The sequence below is a fragment of the Amphiura filiformis genome, chromosome 9 (assembly GCF_039555335.1).
Source record: "Amphiura filiformis chromosome 9, Afil_fr2py, whole genome shotgun sequence".
Classification (NCBI taxonomy): Eukaryota; Metazoa; Echinodermata; class Ophiuroidea; order Amphilepidida; family Amphiuridae; genus Amphiura; species Amphiura filiformis.
The window spans coordinates 24,099,653-24,119,146 of NC_092636.1; the positions used below are offsets into that span (position 1 = coordinate 24,099,653).

General features: G+C 34.9%; 1 protein-coding gene across 1 annotated transcript in view; it reads right to left on the reverse strand.

Moving 5' to 3' along the window:
* LOC140160771 (uncharacterized) overlaps positions 1 to 19,494 on the reverse strand; it is a 125,719-nt gene that overhangs the window by 76,566 nt on the left and 29,659 nt on the right. The window contains 1 exon segment of the mRNA XM_072184068.1: positions 6,865 to 7,151. The gene's annotated coding sequence lies outside the window, so the exon portion shown is untranslated.

Sequence of the window (19,494 nt, forward strand, 5' to 3'; positions counted from 1 at the left end):
AAATAAATTACCATCGAGATTTGAAAAATTTTTCATCTTAATTCTAATGCAAAAATTGGCTTCCTGGGACTGGAGCACTCGGCCGCCTCTACATTGCATGTTGTTTTCATTCTGATGCATTGTCGTCAACGCATTGCAATGACTCTACTTCTTTCGAAACTGGTTGCAATTTCTGGTTAGCAAATGTTCTCAGTACAACTACAGATCCAAATAAGTAAAATTAGGTACTGAGAACATTTGCTATATAACCAGTGATTTATGAACGATCCTGATGAATTTGTTCAGAGTGGTTGCAATTTAACGGAACCGACAGCTTCAAGTCCCCTCCGAAGGACTGTTCATTAACCATATTCTAAATGTACGGAAGTATGAATTCAAAAGATGTTATCAATTAATTCGTTGTTTTTTTCTCCAATAAAAGCCATTAATAGTTGCCACAGCCGCGGTTAGAATCGGACCTCAGTGGTGATATATAATTACAATGCGCACCGTATAATATACTGAAGACGATGACGTATCTTCGTGATCAGCACCACCTTAAACCGAGAAGAGTGCAAGGGAATGAGTTGCAACCTCTTCTTGACACTCGTAAGCATGAAAAGGCCACATAGGTTCACAGACAGGAAAACCAAAACTTGTCAACAGGCAGATGAATGCTTGCCTCAGGTATCTCGATCTACCTTCGCACCGATGAATCGTTGCGTCTCTTTGGGTTTATATCTCTGGAGGGAATATCGCGACTGACTCAAAAGCATTTGACTGACTCAATGGTACAATCAGAATGGTATAGGTATCCCAACAATCAACCTGACTTTGATAGCATCAATATTACATCATAATTTATCGCATTCTTTCATTGTAATTTGTATGAAAGTGGATCAGAAGTAAAGGATGTCTTTCCCGGTAATCGGTCTTCTTTGTAATTAATCATGAAGATGCATGAAGAATTTAAGACACTGAGCGAAGACGACGATCTGATGCTGAGGATGATGATGATAAAAACAACCAATGAAGAGAGGTCAACAACTCGACATTTCCGTGTGAAAATAAATAATTCATCGGCAAGAAGAAACATAAGATCCAAACCCAATTAATTCACCTTTGATTTTTTTCTCTGTTTGTGTTTAATTTTACAGATGACAGAGGCCAATTACTGGTAGAATTGTTTCTAGTCACTGAGATCTAAAACATTCCAATGCGTCACGACACAGTTTGTTACACTCAATGTATTGCACATTCATCAAATGACCTAATAATGTGTTGGGTACAAAAACTCATACTCTAAGTTGACAAAGTTGAATTTTGAGCTATGATTAGTGGTTGGGGCTTATTGAACTATGCAACTGACAATGAGACTATTTTGGTTTACATTGAGTTCTTGTGCATCACCCCGCAAGGAAAAGTCCCCTTTACAGGTCTGAAATACCGACGTGCACGGTGCAACCTATTCCTGGAACCTATTTCGTATAGAGACAAAAGATATTACGAATTTTCTTTGCCGATATACAAAAATATATATCGCTAAAAAGGCAACTTTTTGCAACTTTGAGCACGTTTTTGCAACTTTCAGTAATGTTACGCATTTTTTGCCATATAAGGCAACTAGCTTTAGGCATTGGGCTATTCCAGAAAATAAGTGCACACCCCCTATAGAGGAGTACATTTTCAATCAAAGAAAGGTCCGGATTTCCAAGTCTGCTTTCTGAAAACGACTGGAAATCCAGTTGTCAATGTCACTTGAAAAAGCTTGGAAATCCAATTAAATGAACGAAAAATCACGGAATGTCCAAAATGACCTCTCAAATTGAGGACTTTTGATTTTGAACTATTTTTCTGCCGGATTTTTTTGCCTTTGGACACTTTAAAATTCTGGATTTCCAACAGTCACAACTGGACATAAAGTCCGGATATCCAAACTCCTCTATCAGTGTCTATAGGGGGTGTGCATCTATTTTCTGGAATAGCCCATTCTCCCCGGCGACATGGGGCCTCAAAACCATATCCAATGTTTACCATGAACATTTGAATGAGGTTATGTAATATGTTTTTAATATAACCTTTACGGTGGAAATTTCACAGTACGTCTGAAACGAGAACTAAACTTCTAAAGTGTCCTGAACTTGAAAAATGCCGAAATAATTGATGAACATTAACCGTTCCAACAGCACTACAGATTACATAATTATGCTTAATACTATTAGGCATTGTTAATAGTACTATTACTATATAGTAATAGTATAATATGCCTAAGTGTGTAAATTCTAATTTTGTACGACCTTTTTCATCGTTAAAGGAACATACACAAATCGTGTGGAATATTTTAACACAGAAATTAATTCACCAATGTTTTTCATTCTCAATTTATGTTTAATTGTACAAATGACAGATACCTTGATAGCAAAAACATGTACAGATGTGCGGTCTTCATGTTGATTACATTCGCTGGGTTTGTTCACACGATTTATGCCATTGATGCTGTATACATTAAGAGAAGAGCATAGCAACCACAAAAAAAAATATATAAACCCCAGAAATGAAATAAACACAACATGCATAGTATCACAGAGAATTTAAGATGTGTTAAGAAAGACAACTGGCCCATCCACAAATTGCATTAATGCAATCGGGAACATATCCAAACATTAGCATTGTTTTTACAGCTGATGTATATCTTAGCTGTAGGTATTCAATAATCGCTATGTCGTAGATGACAGCCACTCAAAATTGGAATGTGGTTTGAAAAACAGCAGGCTGCAGATGCATATGTTATGTACTTTCATATTTATCATACAAGATTGAATTAATTCTGAAATATCTGGGTTTATGTGGTGATTATGGACCAATTTTTGTTAACGATGAAAAAAACATTCACACTGAGGTAATAAATCTGTCCGATGTTTGTCGAACACATGATTCAGATCTAGGCACTTGAAGACTATAGCGATCAAATTTCAGCAGAAAATCGAAGATGTTGCCCAGAAAGTTCGGTATGTGACAGACAAAAAAATATATTGTCATCTGTAATATATTTTTTGTCTGTCACATACAGAATAATTCTCTGTATGTACGATTGGCAAGTATGAAATTCACAGTTAAGGGTATATACGAGCAGAGAAGATGAGAAAAGAGGAGATCGCTCGAACATATAATCCGATTACCCACAGTTAACCTCCATTCACTTTTCTTTGTTTGGGGTACTTAAAATACCACTTGAAACTTCCTTTGTGGTAATCTGTTCATCCGACACACGCTCGACTGATTCGGTAGTTCTCTTAGTGGAGAAAATATTCCACACACGGAAGTACATCGTTGAATTCCCAATTTCGCAGTCAAATCATACTTTTTTTCTTTAAAGACAAAATAGTACTAACCAGGGTGACCATGATTTTTAAACGAGTGAAAAAGCATCATATATATCGCAACTCCCATTAAAAAATCAAAAGTTTTGTTAAGTTATGGAAAGTCAAGCATAATTAATTTTCCAGTAAAATTAATATAAGGTCAAAGGAAAAGAAATTTAAATGACAAGCATTTGAATATTTGCGGCAGTTGACGGACACTTAAAACTAGGGAAATCAGCAATTCAAACTCGTGTCACTTTCTCTATATACTCCTGTTTTGTGTCCAAACGTGTCCAAAAATGCTATTTGGATCCAAAATGAGGGTCTTTTTCACAGGGATCTCGGGTCAACCTTAGCAGTCGGTCATGCCAAACAATACAGAAATTATATTTCGCGGTCAACTGACGTAACAAATTGATATCCGGGCATGCGCCGTTTAGAGCTAGACAGTCGTGACTCGCAAAGCCACTTATCGTATTAGTTGATCAATCGGATTAGATCATTATTTCCATCAATAGGCGGATGCACACATTATTTATTTGATGTGGGCAGTGAGCGACCTCCTCTTTTATCATCTTCTCTGATACGAGGTATTGTTGGTCGAAGCAGCCAAAAAATATCGATTTTCATTATCTGAATCAATATATTATTGAAAAATAAGTTCATTCTACAAATCATATACTTTGAAAACTTGCTTAATTTATTGTTGTTAATGAGTTATGTACGTTTTACAAAAGTGTTGTTGTTTCAGCCCTCTTTACAACATAACTCAAGAACCACAGGACCTACAAAAGTATATCTGTGATATTTGAATTCTTCTACACGCTCGCTATGAATTGAGCAATGCAATTTTTGCTGAAGCTCACTACCATTCGCAAGATGCTGTGAACTAATTATTTTTGCTGCTTCGACCAACAATACATCGTATAACCCTTAACTCAATCGTTTCGAAAAAACACTCACAGTGTTGGCGGTTTTATCCTGTACAACTTTGTCTTCATACATGTATGCCTGTTTGTGGACTCTCATCTTAAAAGGTCTATAGCAAACTATAGGCTGACCAAATAAATTCAATATAAGATTAATAGCGTTTGAGATATAAGCAGCTATAGCATATCAAATTAAATGATACTGACGTGAAATGTTTAAAGAAAAATATCAAGTTCAGTCAAAAATTTGACAGCAGCAGTCACAAGAAAAATGCCAAAGACGAAAGGTTTGGGAGCAGTGTAATTTGCTCAATGCATAATTTAAACAAATAATCATGTATTTTTTTTTTTGTCTTTTCGAATATTTAGGAAAATCAGTGATTTCGATGTTACTTACATTCCTGTTGAAGTTGGCTCGATAGGCTTCATTACTCAAGTCAATGCCGACAGGCTCAAATCTTTCATTTCTTGAATTCACTACCCAATTGGTTTCAAGGATTTCCGCTACAAGGTTTCCAAATTGTCCACCATTGCCTCTTTTGTCCTTTACCACGCTAAAGACGAAAGGTCTTAGGACCAGTACATTTTTTTACTCTATGCATATTTTTTTTTTAAATCGTGTAATTTTTTTGTTATCATGTTTTTCCAGTGTTATATTTGTTTTTATACTGTAATTGTCCACCTTGCACGTTCCTTCATAAGATCCGTCCTGAGTTTATTGTATTCCTTTTTTTGTTTAACATGTTTCATGGTTTTATATACTTGATCTCTCACTTGCTATTGCAAGTTTGTTACATGTATACATACGGCTCGCCATAATTAATAATATGCTAATTCATTCTACTACCTTGCACACCTGCACATACGTTTACTATATAAAATATGTAAAATTACCAAGAGGGCAAACCGAGTAGATTAGCCCTAACATACATGATTGGAATAACGAGGGTATAATGGTTTAACTCTAGAGATCAGATTACCCCTGGTTTAAATGACTCACACTAAAAATACACACTCGTGCGAGAGAACTCGAGCCGCACCTCGGTTCCCTTGCCTTTCCTAAGCTTATATATACGATGAGTATATAAGCCAAACTTTGAAGAATACTTAATGTACGTGTACACTTGTTTAAGAACCATTTTTGAGCTTGTAACATCATACGCAGTGACAATATCACTTTTGAATTTGTCAACTATGCGACTGTTTCATTTAAATTGACTAATTTGGATGATTACCGATTTTCGAAGTTGACTATAATTTTATACTTGGACATCAATCCCATTACGGTATATTACCTACATTATTATATAATTTGCAACACGAATATTTAAAGACGCAATTACTTATGTGGTCATTGACCTGCTGTGCTGTACTAATTAGTAAGGTAAATCAAGTTTAATAATTTGGTAACCTCCGGCATTTAGTAGCATCTAGTGATAACAAGCTTTCAAAATTTGACGACTGTAACACCCGTCTCAAGCTCTTAACTTTCATTTCTTACTCTGAGGCTTTCAAGGGTGTGTAAATTATTTGAGACTAATTGAAATAAAATTATTAAGGCCATTACCGAAAAGTATGCGTTATTTTATTTAATGAAGCGCGTGTATCTATTCTAAATTATTTTCTTTTTATAAAATTCAGAAGGTGATTTTTTTAATCACATGCAAAGCCTTTACTGGCAATTGGTACTTACTAAAATAGTTAGTGTTCCGTCCCAAGGTGTAATTATGATGACGCAAAATCTATCATGACGATTTGTCATTATCTACAGTAGACAGCAACCAAGCAATCTCACTATATCATGCCGATCATCGTTGCTATCGTCAGTAGACAACAATCAAAGAATTTCACTGTAATAGCGAATTGTAATTGCTATCTTCAGTAGACAGCAACCAACGAATTTCACTATATCATGACGATATTATCATTGCTATCTTCAGTAGACAACATGACGATCATAGCTGATATCTTCAGTAGACAGCAACCAAAGAATTTCACTGTAATAACGAATTTTAATTGCTATCTTCAGTAGACAGCAACCGAAGAATTTCGCTATATCATGACGATCACCATTCCTATCATGCCTATCGTCAGTAGACAACAACCAAAGAATCTCACTGTAATAACGAATTTTAATTGCTATCTTCAGTAGACAGCAACCAAAGAATGTCACTATATCATGACGATATTATCATTGCTATCTTCAGTAGACAACAACCAAAGAATCTCACTGTAATAACGAATTTTAATTGCTATCTTCAGTAGACAGCAACCAAAGAATGTCACTATATCATGACGATATTATCATTGCTATCTTCAGTAGACAGCAATCAAAAAATGGAAGTACAGCTGATCGATAACAGACAAATATGAGGAAACTGACTAAAAAAATTATCTTCAGTGGATAACATATAACATTAAGATGACAAATTCAGTTGTTATCTTCATGAGATAGCAGATAAAATCCACAATAGTTATACTTTTGCACAAATGTGTACGTAAATATTCTTGAAGACATTATTATCATTAAACAAAACAAGCAATACTTTTCGCTCTTATTTTAAGTAGAAAATATAACAAGTGTTGAATATTACCTTAATTTCTTCTATCACAAACCATCAATGAAATATATATCCGATATACTGATAACACTGCAATATAATATGACTTCCGTGAATAAGAAAGAAGCTGAAAGACAAGTATTCATCCAATATTAGTCCCATGTATACGAGTCAGTTGTGTGTCATCACTCTATATCCATCGTTGTTAGAAAGAATAGACCCCAGTCAGACCTGTAGTTTCCCGCTCACATCCGCTAACCAATCTATCTCTCTGGCACACCTGCGCTGATTGCGTTTTCCAATAACCATGCACACACGCCCTGTAATGGATAAAATAAAAGCAGATTCGTTCGTTTAGGCAAAATTGTGGTTGTATACATACGCTGGCAGGCAGTGTTGATAACTAATTCAATTCAGAAGCCAGCTACGCCCTTTACGCGTTAACACTTTTCTGCTACTACATTGCATGAGTATAACATTATATGGTGATTTTATTTAAAATTAAAATAGTATTTTGTGCACCAATGAGCATTAATGGTCATGTTTATTATTTCAGCACTTTTCATATGGATAGATGGTCACTCAAATGCAAAATTCTGCAGTTTTTCTGGTATATGTTTTCTTTGACACCAACTCGCGTGGAGAGGGTTGACTGTGGAACAGGTGATGGCCAATCTCGTGAACGGAAAGGCACTTCAAAATGCTTGGGCCATTCCGATACTCTCAGTATAATTTGAATGTCAAATGGCGTTCCAATGTTGGTAAAAATGATTATATATTGGTTCAAAATTAAGCTAATTAAACACGTGTTATTAATTATACTGCGTGCATGGTCAAGAGTAAAACTCGTCTCATATTTAGTTTGTTGCAATTATTGTGGTCTTTTGGTGTTGGTTGACATGGTGGAGTGCTTTCCGTCATGTTCGTGGGTAAACACTATGGACCCCAATGGCCTCATCCCAATGCCATAGTTCAATAGCCTCAATTAAACAATCATAGATCAAAATTTGACTTCAACTTGCAGAGTATGAGTTTGTGTATACCCACATTTTCAAAGGTCCTTAAATGAATGTGCAACTGTATTGGAGTTAAAGAAATGTGCCCTGATAGATGAGCATGTTGTGGATCCTAGTGAAAGAGGTGGAACATAAATGAATTCCTTGACAAAATGATATATTCCAAATGGTCATTATGCATAGTCATGCCTGTCTTCAATAAAAAAAAATCCGAAACGCACATTGTTTTCTTCAAGAACATTATTGCATCATTTATAGCAAATTTATCAAATGTACCGCATTTTTGAAACTATTCAAGAAATAATGATTTTAACGACACAAATCGTGTTGAATTGATGAGTCAAACACAGTTAGTCACATGCCAAGGTCACATCTTTACATGACAAGTAAAGAAATTTATGTTTCGACTGCTCAGTGCCAGAAGAGGGTAAGTGCAATAGCTGCCATATGTATAGCTGTCATGTGTAGATGAGCACAATATACTGTGTGTAAATTGCCAAATGTTCACAGGTAGCTATTGCACTTACACCCTTCTGGCACTGAGCAGTCGGTATAGCCTATCAATCAAAATTAGAACCAGGAAGCTTATAGTCTATTCCAAGAGACAATATCTCAAATTGATGCAACATGTTGTTGCCTTTTATTAGTCCAATATCTTCAGTCAAATTTTGACCCCGTTCTCTCCTTACCCATTTACCAGTGACTAAATTATCCTTTATATTGTTGTAGAATTACGAAAAGCCCAGGAATTGAGATCGATTTCAATAAAAATCCGTACGCCAATCTATTCCTTCAAGAATTCTCTCGAGAATCCCTAACTAGTCCTTATAGTCGATCCCATTATAGTTTTATTAGGTGGCAGTGTTCCCATTCAAATTTCCACGAAATTGGAGAAGCGCTTCATTAACTTTTGTCAAATTTGCACCATCTCAATGTATGAACTTTCGCTTCTCAATGAATTTAAAAAAAAAGCAAAATGGATAGTGGTACGATATCGTGTAAACTGGTTCTTTTTGAGCACCGTTTGCATCAGAACTGTGCATAATTTAACGTCTTAGGTCAGATATGTTTACAATTCTGTAGTAACGAGAGTACCTGGTTGCTATGGTGACCTATTGCTTTCATTCTAATAGAGCTCTTGAGCCTATTTGACCAGTTTCCTGTTAATTATTTGCCAAAAGAGTCGTCGAGGGTATTTTCAACTCCTTACACATTCTAATGTACCATGTTGTATATAGGCAAATCAAACGAGAGATTGAGGTGATCGAAATTTTCGTCTATATGCATTCAAACTGTCTGGTGCACTCCAACTAATTTCAACCTACTGAGTCTCTAACAACACCAGTATGAACGGATTCTGCAGATAGCATCGAGTATATTTGCTTTTGTTGTTCGGAATATAAGAACCGCGGTATTGACGATGTTACAGAACAAACCTAAATGCAGATAAAATGCTATCTACTGCTGATACAAAATGGGCCATTGTATTTTATGGTTGGATGGAAAGATGATGTTTTACAACCAAAGTTAACAAAAGAAAAATACATACAAATGTATTTTCTTCCTGGCTCTCTATCTGTCTATATAGCGCTCGCATTAATATACTAGTATGTCTGTCTGACAGGACTGCTTTTCTGTTCTTTCTCTTTTATGTCTCTGGATGTCTTTCTGTCTGTATATCTGCCTGTCTCTCTATGTGTCTTTTCCGCGAGCACTTTCCAGTCCCTTGTCTTGTCTTTTGGAAATGTAAAGTTGCTTTGTTTTGGTACACAATGTAGTTTCATTTGATTTTCAGTAGGGAAAGGCTAACATTCAAGCATTTTTGGTCTTCCAGCCTTTTCCTAGACTACTCCGTAGTCCACTTGTCCATTGTGCATACTCTGGTTATTGCATTTAAGCTTAAAACTCTGATTTAATTAATTTGTGCACAATTGATTGATTTTCACAACTGATCTTTTCAGTCACCGTACCCCCTCTGTTTGTTAGCTTCCCAGTGGATTTTTAACCCGGACTTTCGCGATTAATAAACTGGTAGATTCTAAAATCAGAATTGTTCAGTATTGAAGTGCCAATATAATTATGACATTATGATATGTTGCATTCAATAATATAAGCCTACGTATACTTTACTTTTACTGTCACTAATATAGTTATATAAACTTTTTCATAAATTTTATACTAGTATTTTGATATACAAATAAATATCAGTATAATTTCGAGTTCAACTGTATCCTTTCATCATGATTATATAATGACATGTTTTATTTATCAAAAATCGACTGTGGCATAGTCTAGCCTTTTCCTCCATATCGTGTTTGTGTATTTTCTGATGTCTTTTGTTTTAATTATTTTAATGGAAATAAAATACTACATATAGCATACTCCCATCCCCCAGTCTGCATCCCCCATCCCACACTTCCACTCACCAACACACACGAACGAACAACAACAAACAAAATAATAACCCAAAATACCAGGTAAAACCTGTTTAAACAATTCAATCAATAATATCTAAAGTTCAATGTCAAATGACTTTACATGATACATCATTGGAGATTGAAATGAATCAGACATCCATTACCATGGCAACCTGACGGATTTATCTTGGGTCAGAGATTTATAAACCTCAGCATCAATAGCAGGTTTCATCATCGGGGAGACATTTGTTGCATTTGATTTCCCATGTATTGTATCAGGTGTTTTTTATAAAATAAAAAGATGACATCTGGCTTGCTTGCTGTGTAGATGCCAAGGTCATTCAAACCTAATCATCAGTTGGCAATCTAAAGTATATATCGCTTTGAAATTTACACAATGTGATTTCTGCCTTATTTATAATTAAGGGAAAACAAGAAGATAGAGCTGTAAAGTATATGGCTTGAAAGGGATACATTTACAATGTCGTTTGCTAAATTTGTCCAAAATCGAGAATTTCGAAAATAATTTATAACAAATAACAATATTCTTGCAATCAATCTCGATGTTTAAACTTGCGTTCTGGAAATTGATCAGTCTCTCTTATAAATTGTGTTTATATTGTATTCTATTTGTATTAGGAAAAATAGACTTTAAAGGATAAAATTACATACTTGAATCTCCTATTTCACGTTTACAAAACAGATCTTAGCATCAAAACCGTGATATAGACACGGATGAAATTTACTTAGACCGTCCAACCATAAGAACTGTAACAAAGGCTTGTGAAGAAAAGGGGTAGATAAAACTCTGCCCTTTTTCTGTCTTCATGCTCTTCGTTAGTTCAATATAAGCATGGAAGTACTACTTCCATGATATAAGGTAAATGTAGCCATCTAATACGGAAACAAGAACGGCGAAAATTTAATATAAGCCTCCATGAAAACAGAGCCTCAATAATCAATAGTTGATAAAACAGGAGACTTTACAAGGGTGATAACGTAATAACTTTTCTTCATCTTGCATCTCGTCTACACCCACGAATTGTAGCGGGAAATGAAGTGATCAATCTTGTAACTGTGTACTCAATTACATAAAATTCGCACCATACTTATAGGGATGATAGTTAATGGGGCAATTAAATTGGATAAAAATCCCACCGTACTTTTTTTTATCGAGAAAAAATCCACCGTAACTGAAGTAGTCATCTTAGATATGAATGAACAGACAAGGTTATACCTCATAGACGGTATAGAATACAAGGTGAAGGTGTACGAATGTTCAAACTCCTCTTCCCAACGGAAATCTTACTTATACGTTTAATTGCAAGCACTTCGGAGCGTTATCAATTAACGATATCTTTTAACACCGATTTGCTATCTACGGTATAGATAGCAGAACGGAAAGTATGATTTTAATATTAAGTATTTCTCCGTATGCTTTAGATAGATAGCTGAAACTGCGAAGATGTAATCACAGCATTGATGAACGTATTGCTATATGCTATAGATAAGACTGTGATGTCCTTTTATTAAAAAAGAAGTATTATATTATGTTGTATACATGGGAGTTTGGATGATCTCCCTGAATCTATGAATTAAAGCCATATTATAACATTTTTAAACAAAATAGATTAGCATTTCTTTGCCATTAGCTTTTACTGTCAGATATATCCCCTTTTATTTTTGAGCCGAACAACTACGGCTAGCAAAGAAAATTGGAATTTACTACCAGCGCACATGTCGCCAATACGTACCACTCTTTCGGTCATGTTATGGTACGACCCTTTATTGTGTATATCACCGTCCCGCACGTCGTGTACGTAGGCCTAATGTGTGTTATGAACATCGTGTATGCGTTCGAGTAATAATACCATCGTAATAATAAAACGCCGGTTCCGGCGTTTTATTCAAAATCTCGGATTTTGACAAAACTACAGCACCTAGAGTCTTGATTTTTGCAAGGTATATTGGTTTAATAAAGTACAATATAATCGTGTGAAAAAAAGAATTTGAAAAATTCAGTGAGGGCGTCCTCCTCAGCAAATGTTATAATATGGCTTTAAGCAGAATGAAACATTAAAAGTTCAATAACTAAAAGTTTCATCACAAGCTGTCCGGTGCATCAGGGATTTGCCTCATCCTCTAATCGGACAAGTCTTCCAGGTATTGATTGTTTTCGAAACAATTTTTATCATGTCTGCCCGCGGATGTTTCAAATGACTGCGCGTATCCGCGGATGTTTCAAATGACTGCGCGTATAGTGATCATGACTCCAAAGCCGATTTGTTATCTACGGTAGATAGCAGAAACTATGATATCTCGGTATGCTTTAGAAATATAAATATCATCTTGCGAATGTGCTATTAATATATGATATGAGACTAAACAAGGAAGACAAACATGTTATGGCCAGTAACAAATTTATGAAGCGGAATATGCATCGCAAAACATAATTATACAGTGGTTTAGGAAGATTTTCAACATTGGGGGCTGACAAAAGCTGCTCGAAGGAGGGGGGGGTCCGCCCTCGGAGTCAGAAAATGTTGCAAAAAATATGTGCAAAAACACTCATTTTTCCTGGTTATGATGATATTTTTTCACTTGACCTGGAATTGTTGTGGCTGAAGGGGGTTCGATACCCCGCACCATATTGAGGGGGTTGAGGCCCCCCAGCCCCCGGTTCCTAAGCCTATATGTTATATAATCCAAATGATACCCATCATTTTTTTTGCAATCAGTACACATTTATCTATAGAGCCTTGCTACTTCTTGCCACCACATACCTGATATGTACGATATAGTATGCATTTTACTAATTTGATGATTCACACCCCGCTAGAGACACAGGAAAAGATGCCTTGTAGCGCAACATGTATAGGGGCCAATGTTTAGTGTATACATAATAAGGCAAAAATTGTAAGCTTATCTTTCGCTCTTTTACCAACCTAAACTGATGGTACTTATGATACTTCTTCAGAATGGGAGGCCTCCTCGTGTGGAACTTAACAGATATGTATTTTAAAAATAAATTCATATGTATAAAAGTATGTGAAATACACATCAAAATACATACATTACAAGCACGAGTACAAGCATGCCTACTATAGTAGTATAACTCAGTGTTTCAGGTGATTTTTAGTAATTTGCGAAGAAGCACACTGATCGTACCCGTGCGGCAAAACCTTTTAAGAGTGCGAATTGCACATAAGTAGGCCCCTATTTTTCATTTAAGCTTTAAGGTTAGTAAATCATTTGATAAATCAATTTTGACTCTTGGCATTTTTTACTTTGAAAATAGATGTGGCCTCGGACAAAGTGGAGTAATAAACACATGCATATACTTTAAAGAACTGACCTGACCTACAGACACTATTTTATTAAATAAAAATATTAAGGATAGTTTCAACTTGATGTTTGTATACAAGGGAGGAATACTTAAATCAAATTTAAACAAGCAACGGGAAAAACATTTGCAACTTTGATTGAGGGATATAGTATAAATAGTTTTCACTTTTAAAAATAACAAAACACAGTAGGGCAAGCTGGTAGAAATAATTAAAAAATAATTACGGATGAAAAAACTAATAAATAACCAATAAAACAGTAAATAAATAAATAAATAAATAAATAAATAAATAAATAAATAAATAAATAAATAAATAAATAAATAAATAAATAAATAAATAAAAATAAATAAATAAATAAATAAATAAATAAATAAATAAAAACAATAGATATGTAAATAAATAAATATAAATAAAATAAATAAATATAAATAAATAAATAAATAAATAAATAAATAAATAAATAAATAAATAAATAAATAAATAAATAAATAAATAAAAATTCAAAGAACAGACCTTCCAGAATAGGTAGTCGTTACTCTGAGTTTCATGCCTAAAAGGCAATCGTCAGACGACACGATGACATGCTTAAATGAATAAATAAATAAATAAAAATAATAGATAAATAAATACTAAATCAGCACATAATATTAACTGTTTTGAAACACGTCTCAGTGAAATAGTAAATGCATAATACATTCTAAGGTCGGTGCCTTCATAATGTTCATCCGGTCTGTGTTATATTATTTTGTCACATCAAATCTATCATATCGTAACAAAACTGACCACTTCAACAAAACCACATTAGTACATTCACTAGGTTCAATGTCCTAGTCATGTGATCATGTTGTCATGGTTATTCATATCAAAATAAGATAGCATAGCATCGATTTGCCCATCTCATTTGTTTCACCTGATCAGATGATAAGTCCCAAGTGCACTTTAAGTTTCCGATAAACGACCAACCTTGCTGGAGCAAAGGCGGTAATAATACAATCACGCTGATATATAGTTTCAAGTACAAAGTCCTGATACATTTCCCAAAACTTCCGTCTTATTTCAAGTATGCAGCTTCATGAACCAATACTATATGTACGTTCATTGATGAAAGCATGTTTCAAGTAAATGTTAAATATGTTAACGAATTTATTTTTAAAATCTGATTTATACCTCATAACTAAAATTCTCAACAATGTGATACGTATCCGCGCGGAAATGGTTATAAGTATACGCCGCCATATTGGATCTACTTAATGAAGTTATCCTGATAAGGTCATTGATGCATATTATGTATATTTGTATCAAAATTGATTCAGAATGATTTTTCAATTTACTTACAAATCGATTAATGAAAATTTCAATTATAAAGTAATCATAATCAATATGAATATGTCGCATGACTCATGACTTGTATCAGTCATACACAATTAACGCACGGCAAAAATTGCTTCTAGTAAAATGTAACAAGTAGTATTTGAAGCTACCAGCATATAAATGGATAATGTAAAATTAATCCGCTCATCATATACCTTCAATGTATTTTTTCAGTGGACATGGTAAAGTGATATAGAGTTCAAGCAAACTCGCGTTTACATAACCTACACGGGTGTGTGAACACCTGAACGTGTAAACTGAACATAAATCATTCGAGTGGCTATATCATTAAATTATAATATTATAACTATCCGAAAAAACTGGGCATACACAAATTTAGACTAAAGAGAGATAGCTATTCACGGTACTTTACTTCCCGTTGTCATCAGTAGATAAAGAATTGTGTGATATGATACGGTGATAGCACAGTCTATTTGAATGCTATACAGTAGAAAGCCATGATATCCTAACCTACTTTGTGCTATCTACCGTTGATAGCAAAAACTTGCCATGTGTGTTTGCTATCAACTGTAGAAAGTAGTTTCGGCACCTACCTTAGATAGCAATGGCGTCACAACACAGATAATAATGCCTTAACAATGCCTCTATCTGATATCTACCGTAGATGGCAAGAACTTTTCCTTCTATATCTGCTATCTACCGTAGATAGGAATGACTTCACTTCTATATCTGCTATAGCGTCATAACATCATATGTGACCCCTCGGCACAAATGAGCCCTGAAGTCGCCAATCATCATTTTTGAGATATTCAACCAAAATATTCTGCTTGAAATTAGCTTTAAAATGATGTATATCATGTCTATAGTACTTGACATTTAAGTAGTGAAAAATCAATAAAACAGTCAATAAATCCTTTGTTTCCTATTGTTTATTGTAAAGTTCGATGGAGCATATCTCAATAGTGGCACTGGCGACATCCGGGCTCAGTTGTGCCGAGGGGTCACATATGCAGTCTATCTGATATCTACCGTAGATAGCAATGTCTGACCAAATTATATATCAGCTATCTAGTGTAGATAGCAAAGCTTTAACAATACCTCTATCTGCTATCTACCGTAGATAGCAATGCCTGAACAACGTATATATCTGCTATCCACCGTAGATAGTGCAAGCTTAACAATACTTCTATCTGTTAACTACCGTATAGATAGCAATGACCTCGCGTCTATATCTGCTACTTACCGTAGATAATAATAAGGTTCCATATCGTCTATTTGCTATCTACCGTAGATAGCAATGCATGAAGATACTATATTGCTATCTACCGTAGATAGCAACAATTATTACTTTTATACCTTCGCTATCTTCTTTTTACCATATAGAGAAAGAGCAAGTGGCTTCCCCATATCCCCTGTATAGGGAAGGTTATGACTAACTCAGGTACATAGAAGAAGACTGTGTGAAGTCATTGCTTTTTCGACAAATCGTGGTGATCTTGTATGTTTCTGCTATCTCTAAATGCATGTTAGATTACTTATAGCAATCATTCTTCTACACATTTTGTTACATCAAGTGTTACATGCCAGTAACCAAGATTTCTACTTTGCCCAAATTCACGCGTTATGATAAAATTAACTAATGACGTAATGTTATAATACAATGATTGTTTCTTATAAACATAAAAGAATTCATTATATTTTGGCACCTTACATCGCTTTTTAGCAAACCATTTTACCCATGCCTGATAAACACATACCTTAACGAATCCACGCCATGCACACATTATTGAGTTATAAATCATCGCTAACGCGACAAGTTTTCTGCTTCATTTCACGCCCGAAGAGCGAAAATAGCACTTACTGACATGCTGCATGACAACCAAACTTACGGTGTCATCAATTCGTCACTTTGTGGATGGCTATATAATGCCATAAACACATCGAGTTAGCTATGTTTAATATCATTTAATATAATGGTATTATAATGTGACATTTGACGAGTGAGATATTATTTTGATTGGCTACTGATAATTGACACCGAAGAATTACAAAATTTGTATTAAAAATCATATTTGTCTACGCATCGATAAAAACTTCAGATATTTTCCCCCTAAAAATGAATCCTCTTCTTGATTTGAATGTGTGTGTTCATGTAGCAACAATTTTATCCGTAAACATAATTTGACCCAATCTGTAAAGCGTGATTTTAATAAGCATATTAAGTCAAACTACAACACAGCTAACTGTCTGATACGTTTTTACAAAAATACTTCTTGAAGGCTTTTAATGCTCTGCGTGCTAGCCATGCGTTTTGACAACGGAAAAAGTTCAAGTGTTGAAATATTTTCTCAAAATATCAAGAGCTATCTTAAGAACTACTGAACCAATACTAGGCTTGTTTGTACTCATTTTAATGCATTTTAAATGCTGATTCCAAATATGGTCATGGAAATTTACATTTATGAAATTTTTGAATTTTTGAAATTTGTTTGAAACTTGTCGTCTGCACGCAGTCGACACCCGCGTGAAGAGAGTTATAGTCGTGGGTCTGTAACGTTTGTCACCTTTTAAAGCCTCTTGCAAGCTTTGAAAAGATATTTTACTAACGTGAGAACTATCTGCTTTATCACACGCCTCGTAATACCGTAGAAACCCGTCTATAAGGAATAGAAGCGACTGTGATGATAGCATATTTCACGCTAGCGCCCTCCACAATATTATATCATTATGGAATTTGAGCAAATCATTTACCGACACAAGCAGGTATACAATGTATTATTTTATCTTTATTTCGCATCTCACGAGCATAGCTCACTTGGCAAGGCATAAGACTTTGGTTCTTTAGATCGGAAGATGGTGAGTTCGAGCCTCATCACGGTCACACAAACTTTTATAAACAAAATATTGTTCAAACTTTTCATTTATATTTTCTTGCATTTTCTAAAGACTCCTTTCGTGATCATTTTTTTTTCATATTTAGTTTAATTTATTCTATTGTTTTTCTTTTATTGTTTCTTTTCTTTGTCTTTTTTTCTTGTTTAATTTTATTTTTTCTTTATTTTTCTTTGATTCATATAATATTGGCAGGATAAGGAGAGGAGGAACTAAAGACCCATTCAGTGATTTGCTCATCCGGACGATCGTAAAAATCATCAAAATTCACCTTTGTCATTGTCATAGATGTGGTAACATAGCCTGCTAGTGGTTCAGCAGAAAACCGTGTGACACATAATATACATTTGGCTACATTTTATTATACGATAAATACGAATTTATTAAACATGGTAACAAATATTCTCTAGCAGATCGGTTATACGATGGAACTGGTAGGCATAGGCCTATTATAAATTCGGGATATTAAATATCTTCCTGACGAGACAGATCTGCGCATGTGGTCAAAGACGATTCCTTACTAGCCACAGACCGTCCGCTGGAATTAGTTGAATCGCTATGGCTGTTGGTCGGACCTCTCATCTCTCCACATCGATTGTGACCTATCCCCGACATTGCCCTTATGAACTCACATCCTCCTGTTTTATTCCAATACGCTGGCGAAGTTACGTAATAATCGGATTAACTACCATAGCAATAGGTGAAAACAATTTTTGAATATACCGCGTTATACACTGATACGTTCAGGCGGTACCTCTTCATTGAACCATATCATGCTGCACCTGTAAGATCTTTGAAAAGACCAGTTTTGTATTCAATCTATGATTGCAGACATACACAGTACAGGTGATGAGTGTAACCTGCTTGTAGCGCAGCGCGATATGTTCAAAATTGTTTTCACCTATTGCTATGGTAATTAATCCGATTAATTATGCAACTTCACCAGCGTATAATGGCCGAATAAATTCTGACCATCACTTGGCTTGTTGGATTCGTCTATACTACAATTCGCTGTCGAAGTGACGTAATAATCGCAATAACTACCATCAAGCAGATTGCACTAATCACCCGCGTATGTCACCAAACATAGATTGAATACCACTCTTTTCATAAATACTAATCTTACATGGCGAGTGATTAGCATTTCTTTGACAACTATGGTTTAATGCATAGGTGCCACGTGAACGATGAAGTGCAGGGCTATATATTCGAAATTGTATTCATCAATTGCTATGGTAGTTAATCCGATTAATTAATCGACAGCGAATAGCCTATAGTATGGGTTCAAGTGGAACAAAAAATAGTGTATGTCCATTGCTAGCTATGGTAATTAATCATGTTAGTGTTTACATCACTACTTCGGTGAAGACAAGAGAAGTGTGCCTTCTCTACCAACGCCTGTGATATAACAGGTGCAAGCGAAACAAAATTGAATGACCAGAATAGTTTCCTTTGTCAGATGAATTGATTGAAGTTTTTGAAGACACTCTATTCTTGATGGGACAATAGATTCAAATATGGAATAATTATTATTCCTCATCTATTTTTTTATTGAAAAAACTGCAATTGTGGCAACAGAACAATATTTATTTTGATTTCATTTCAAGTAGAAACAAAATCGTGCTTAAGCCAAAAACGCACCCTACCTCAAGAATTGGG